Here is a 7,235-nt window from a genome sequence, read left to right on the forward strand (position 1 = left end):
AATTTTCTATAAGTAGACTTGATGACACCAATTTTTATATTATTAAATTACTATTTTAAATCTTGTACCTTAAAGTGCAAATTGGGATCAAATAGAATGATTCCAGGGCCATTACGTCAATATTTATCATCAGATTCCAGGATTATGGATGGAAGGAGGGGTGGATATGAAAAATTTTCTCATTTTTTATTTCTAAAAATAATTAATAAATAACTGGCAATTAATGTGGCTAAAGTGGAAAAAGCTTTTACTTGAGATATGTTTCATTTTCTTAATTATCATAAGAATTCTGGTTCACCATGAATCATTCAAACATTATAGACGTGTGTTAAATAAAAGTAAAAGTTTCTATCCTGATATGCCCCCACTTCCCATTGCTCCAAGGTTATCACTGTTAATAGTTCAATTACTAGACTTGCACACCTTTTTGCACATACATATATGTTTGCATACAAAAGAACAGGATCAACTATACATAATATTTTGCAATTTGTTTTTTTTCCACCCAACAATAGTTATGGAAATTTTGTGTTACTGTATATAGATGTGTCTCATTCATTTTAATGTCTACCTAGTATCTCATCTTACGGATGTGCCATAATTTGACTATTCTCTGACAAACATTTAGTCTGTATCACAAATAGTGCTGCAGTAAAACAGCTTGTACATATATTATTATAACATGCTTACTTTCACCATTTACCCAACATGTCAGACACATCCACAATCTGAGACTAGAAAAATCCTTCGCTGTCTACTTCCAAGGTTAAGCTGTGGGGCTCACAGTGGGGCAGGTCCTGCAGAGGCACAAAACACAGCATGACTTTTCACTCAGGAGGCTACAGATGACTTCCAGGTCCTGAAGATCACTGGATCTTAATATATTCTCAACAAGGAGAGAGTCCATTTAGATGCAGGCTAGGATATACAGTTCATGTTTATTAAGGGAGGGACACATGGGAGGAGAAAATTAATCTCTCAGAGGGTAGTGCCTGAAATATAAGACACACCAAAGGGCATCTGAGGTAAGACTCAGAAGAAAAAAAAAAAAAAACAAACAAAAAGTCCCTGTTACACTTCCCAAGTGCTTACAGAAAGCAAAGGTCAAAGCTTAGATAAGTTTGATTAAGTTTTCTGTCTCTTTAGAAGTTACACACCCTCTAAATTGCTATAGTCATTTGTTGTCATGAGATCTTAGCAAGCGTCATCTACAAAAGTAGCCAACTTGCAATGCCACAAGCACTTAACACCTTGATCACTGGCTGCATATTTAATCTCCTAGAATTATTGCATTTCTACTGTATGTAGAAAATATCCCCTCAAAGTTTAATTTTTCTCACTTCTATACCATCTCTTTCTCTTTTTTTCTTTGGCAAAATAGTTTAGCTACAATTTTTGAGCAACTGCAATGTGCCCAGCACTATGCTAAGCGCCTTTGAGACATTATCTCATGTAACTTCCACCATAGTGTTATGAAGTCAATGCTATTATTACCACCATCATGAAGGCTCAATGAGATCACACTGCTAATAAGTGGCAGAGCCAGGGCTCAAATCCAGGCAGGCACACTCTAAAGCCTGTGTATCTCATCACTGTGGGATATTGTTCATTTTATTCTGAAAGTTCATGGAATAAGTGTGCAGATTGGAGTGATGGAACTCTATTAATACGTGATAACGAGACTAGAACTACTTAACTTCTGTTGGCTTTTTAGTTGCCAGTTAACATAATCCTCAGATCGTCAAAAGCAGAATTTTGGCCAAAAAGCCCAAAATCCCAAAGTAAAGGAGAATAATTAGCCCTTCAAAATATGTTTGAGATCTTTCCAAAAGTTCTTTACAAATGCCAGATAAGACTGTTGACTCATGTTTGAAGCCTTTGAGGAAATCTGGAGAATGAAATAAATCATGATAATAGAAAACAGAAAAATACAGGATTCAGGTTCAAAAAGGTGAAAAGGGTAAATTTTGCAAAATTTGGATCTAGGCTTATTTAGCAAACATGAACAAGATTCCAGGACTGATTATTTACAGGATCTCTTGTTTGAAACGAAACAAAAATCTACACAGAACTACAGATTTCAAAAGGTGAAAATCTATTCTTTTTTCTTTAATAAAGCAATCTATTTAGCCATTGCTGCAGTCTTGACTATCATTTTGCAGAAATGTATTTAGCAAAAGTTTTCATGATAGAAATAACAAGAAAGAGAAATACAAGGTCAATGACATGCCATTTGGTAAAAGACTAATTAATCAATTCAACCATCAAACCTAAGCCTATTGGCTAATTGTCCAAATATGTACAAAATACCAGTCTCTAATGTCTCTAATAGCAAGCTGTAGAAAATACAGTGGGTGGCAGAATAAGGATGTAAACAGTTTATTACAGGATCTCCATGCCTAAGTCTAGAAAGATGAATTTTAATGTGGACAAACAAAAATAAAACATATGATACAGTCCATTTCCCCCAAGTAACTTTGGATAATATTTTCTAATGGCATGATTGAGCATTTCTCAAAATATTCCAAAAACGAGACAAGCAAAATCAAGTTCTACCAAGAAACTTAATTAAATAGTGAACACTACCATATATAAAGCCTTAAGTAGATAAAGTACATAAAGACAAAAAGAATTGGACAATCTCAAGTTGCATGATTGTCCAATGTTACCATGTCCAATGTTGTTTCATTTCTTTCCTAGGCTGGAAAAATTTTTATTACTTTTTAGCTTATGCTTGCTTCTTTTTTTTTTTTTTTTTTTAATTAACCCTACTTTACTCAAAACCTACTGCAAATGCTGACTTCTGCTCCCATGCAAAATTGCTAACCCTGACATTTATAGCACACCGTGTGTATTGTCAACCTAACAGTCATGTGCTTCTTTTTTATGCTGCCATGGCTCAAATTCATTCTGGGGTATGAATGGAAATTCACACTTTTCCATTCAACTCAAATAAACTCTGAAAGGTCACAGACAATCATAACGTTCTCATCTTCCTTGTCCACGACTGGCTTGGGGAAAGGGCATACAACCCAGTTTTGGCCATTAAGATATATATTCAGTTATTCATTCCACAAGAATTTACTGAGCACCTTCTACAGAGCAGGAACTAGGTGCTAGGGAAATTGCAGTGAACAAAACACAAGTGTCTCTGGAGCCCCAGATTGTAATTGTGGGAGAAATAAAACTAATAGTAAACACAAATAGTGTTAAAGGAGTTCAGAGAAAAGATTACTCACTTTTAATATTCTAAAAATGATGCCAAAGGAAGAAATTGCTATTTATATTCCTCTGACATTGATGAATAGGATGTGATAGAGCTTTAGCAACATGGAGAGGAGATAGCCAGTCTGGCTAGGATGGAAGAAATGTACATGGAGAAGAAAGATGGAAGAACTGTCACTGAGCACTAAACTAATCAGCCATAATGTGTAAGCCACTTTTATGAATTTTTTCTTTCCTTTCTTCCTTCCTTCCATTTCTTCCTTCCTTCCTTCCTTCATTTCTTCCTTCCTTCCTTCATTTTTTCCTTCCTTCCTTCTTTCCTTCCTTTCTTCCTTCCTTCCATTTCTTCCTTCCTTCATTTCTTCTTTCCTTCATTCTTCTTTCCTTCCTTCACTTCTTCCTTCCTTCTTTCCTTCCTTTCTTCCTTCCTTCCTTCCCTCCTTCCTTTCTTCTTTCCTTCCTTTCTTCCTTCCTTCCCGCCTTCCTTTCTTCCCTCCTTCTTTCCTTCCCTCCTTCTTTCCTTTCTTCTTTCCTTCCTTCCTTCCTTCTTTGATACAGTCTTGCTCTGTTGCCCAGTCTGGAGTACAATGGTGTGATCATAGCTTATAGCTCACTGTAACCTTGAACTCCTGGGCTCAAGGATCGATCCTCCAGCCTCAACCTCCCAGGTAGCTAGGACTTGTAGGCATGTGCTACCACAGTCAGCTAATTTTTTATTTTTTGTGTAGACTGGATCTCGCTATGTTGCTCAGGCTAGTCTAAACTACTGGGCTCAAGTGATCCTCTGCCTCAGCCTCCTGAGTTGCTGGGGTTATAGCTGTGAGCCACCAAGCTTGGCCCCTGAATTTTCCATTACTCTCTGTTGAGAGTACCCTCATTGATATGACATTGTACACAGGTTTGGTAGAAATATTTTCAGAGCAATTTATGTTATCTCTGACCACTTTTCACAGGCAGATTGACTGGCAAGCCTATCACCTCCTTGATAATAGATGACATTAAAGAGAAAGGTAAATATATGCTGTTTTGCTAAGTTTGTGCATTGGCCAGAGAGGAAGAAAAAATATGTAGAATGAATGCACACAGACTACAGCCCACTTAGATAGAAATACACATCCATTGTAAATATATTTCAGTACAGATGTGAACAGCTATTGTTTGGCACTGAAATAGTAGATATTTGTCATCACAGAAGAATTAAGCTTATTTTGAGGCTTTTCTTATCCATGTATATCAACGAATAATCACACATATATATATTTCAAAATCATCTTCCATGAAAGATTTCATATAGGATTACATATATACAAAATCTTTCATAGAAGATGATTTTGAAATATATATATTATAAATATAATATATATATAAAATATATATTCTTAATCTTTAGATGTATGTAGGGTATTCTCGGGGCAGTGAACAGCTTGCTTTGTTGACAGTACATGTTTCTTATAGAAGAGTCATGAGAACTAAGTTTGAAAGGGCAGAGTGGGGTCATATCATAGACGTATTTAGGGGTCAGGCTAATACTTGGTCTAAAGGTGTACACAATTGGAAGCCTATTTAAGCAAGGCAATACAATAAATAAAGGAGCTTAAGAAGAATTTTCTGTCACTGATGTAGCAAATAGAAAACTTTTTTTCACTTACTGGACTGTGATGTTTGAGTTGAAATTAGGCTGCAAAAGAAAGGTGAACAATTGTGTTCTCATACTAAAAATGGGAAGAATAGGGTGAATATGTATACAGTGTACTGAATCTGAGACCCCCATAATAATGATGAATAGCAATATGAAAATGTGTAACTGTTTGAGTTTGATTAAAGCATAGATAAGATTAAAAAATAATTTAAGCAACAGAATCACCCAACCTATGTTTACTTCAAACCAAGTAAAGCTTTGAATTTCAAAACCATAGTCAAAATGTTAGTTTAAAAATGTAGCCTATTTAACTCATTCATCACAATTATTTCAAAATATAATACTTTAAATGTTAATTTTGATCATAAAAATCCCATTTAATGAATTGAGCAGTCTCCTAGAAAACCTTTTATTAAGCCAATCACATTCTATAACTATTAGAAAGACTTGGGAATGATAATAAGACAAGGAATGTTTTAATGAAATGGAACATCCTAACACAAAGCTACCCAGATCGAGCTACTTAAGAGTCTCAATGGAGAAATGCTAAATATTATCAAAGGTCTCTCCAAAGCCAGAGCCCTAAGGGCATAACAAACTCCTCCAAGAATTATGTTCTAAATTAGCTAGTGTTTCCCTAGATTGGTTATTAAAACCTTATAACCATATCTTGGAATTAAAAAACATTCACATTACACACTCTGTCAATATTTTATGCATTATATTAAGAAGGAGGAACTTCTAAAGTTTAAATTTCTCATTGGCTCTGTCTCCAAAAACACCACTTGGGAAAGTATGACTCAGATTCTCACCTGGCAGGTAGAATACAAAATGTTCCCTTTTCACTCATGCAGACAGCCTGGACACATGCCAGGAAGATTCTCTCTGGCTAATGGGTGAACATTCATTGATAATATTTTAAACACATATCTTTCTATTAAAAGATGATTGATTTTTTCTTCTGGATATAGTGAAAATGAGTACTTACTTAAGTTAATCTTACTTAAATGACTTTCTTCAACTTGAAAAATTTGATGTGAAAGTTGTCTGAACTGCCAATGATTGCACCCCAAAGGAAAGCTAAGGATGAAAAATAATGACACATGGAATATTCCAAAGGTAAAAGAGCCTGTCTGTTATTGAAAAGAACTCTCAAAGGAATTTATTAATATTCTTCTGAACGCTCCCCTCAAAGTGTGTAATTATTACATACACGTGAATTGAAAGAATGATGATGCTTTTTTCTTTTTACACCCTGCCCCCTCTCCCCTCTGAAGTGCTTACACCAGAGGCAAGGAGAGTACTATTCATCTAGCATTAGCAATTAATGCAGCTAAAATGAAAGGCTAGTTTAAGCCTACAAAACAATCTGCTGTAGAAGGAGGGGATGAGAGAGAGGTTGGGAACCTCTTTTTGGTCTGGCCATGACAATCACAAATTGTGAGTGTGCATGAGAATATTTTGTGTACTGTCTCTGCTGGTGGAGATTCTTCTCCATTTCCCCTTTCCTCCAACATAAATGGGTTAATGTGAGCTCATCATCCAGTTCTAAAGTATGATTTCAAGCTCAGTCATCAATGTTAGACCTCAAAGTTTAGAACTACCTGAAACTGAATGTATTAACTCAAAGATAGATGCGGCATATATTACAGGACAAAACGAGATGATGATTTTGTACACAGACTTCACCAAATATTTTGTTTTCAATAGCTCCTCATTTTTTAAGAGTGGTTATGTCATTATTTTGTTCATTTTTGTAATGGAACTTTATAAGTACCCATTGGTTTTAAGGGAATCTTCAGGTGCTGTGAATTTAAGAGCAAGTTTCAAACAGAAAAATTTTCAGATAGAAGTTGAGAAGTTCAGATAGAAGTCATTTACCCATTAATAGAGAGATGAAAGTTAATTCAATTTTTTTTTCTTGAGTTGTTTTTGACTTCTTTAACATCGTGGGAGATTCCTCATAAGCTTAGACAAGCATGGCTCTCAGCAACGCTACCCAAAAGATTAGTGATATCCATAATGCTCTAAGAAAGGAATTTCGCGCCACTGAAGTTCCAATCTCTATACTTGCACGTTATGTTCAATAAGGAGCATCATAGTATTCTGTGCATCAGATACGTGTGAGATGGCTGAAGAAAGCGAGGAAGCCCATGGAGGCAGTTATGAAGCTAGAAATAGAAGAAAGAAGATAAAATTTTCCAGAGAAGTATAGGCACATAAAACTTCTTCAAAAAACAGCCAACAGATAAATCACAGAATAAAATAAATGTTCTGGTAGATTAAAATGTGTATAGCTTTTTAAAAAAATTAACATCTGACACACACTGAATCCTTTATATGGGAAGCATCAGAAAAAAAAATACGTCCC

The sequence above is a fragment of the Mandrillus leucophaeus genome, unplaced genomic scaffold (assembly GCF_000951045.1).
Source record: "Mandrillus leucophaeus isolate KB7577 unplaced genomic scaffold, Mleu.le_1.0 Scaffold136, whole genome shotgun sequence".
NCBI classification, from domain to species: domain Eukaryota; kingdom Metazoa; phylum Chordata; class Mammalia; order Primates; family Cercopithecidae; genus Mandrillus; species Mandrillus leucophaeus.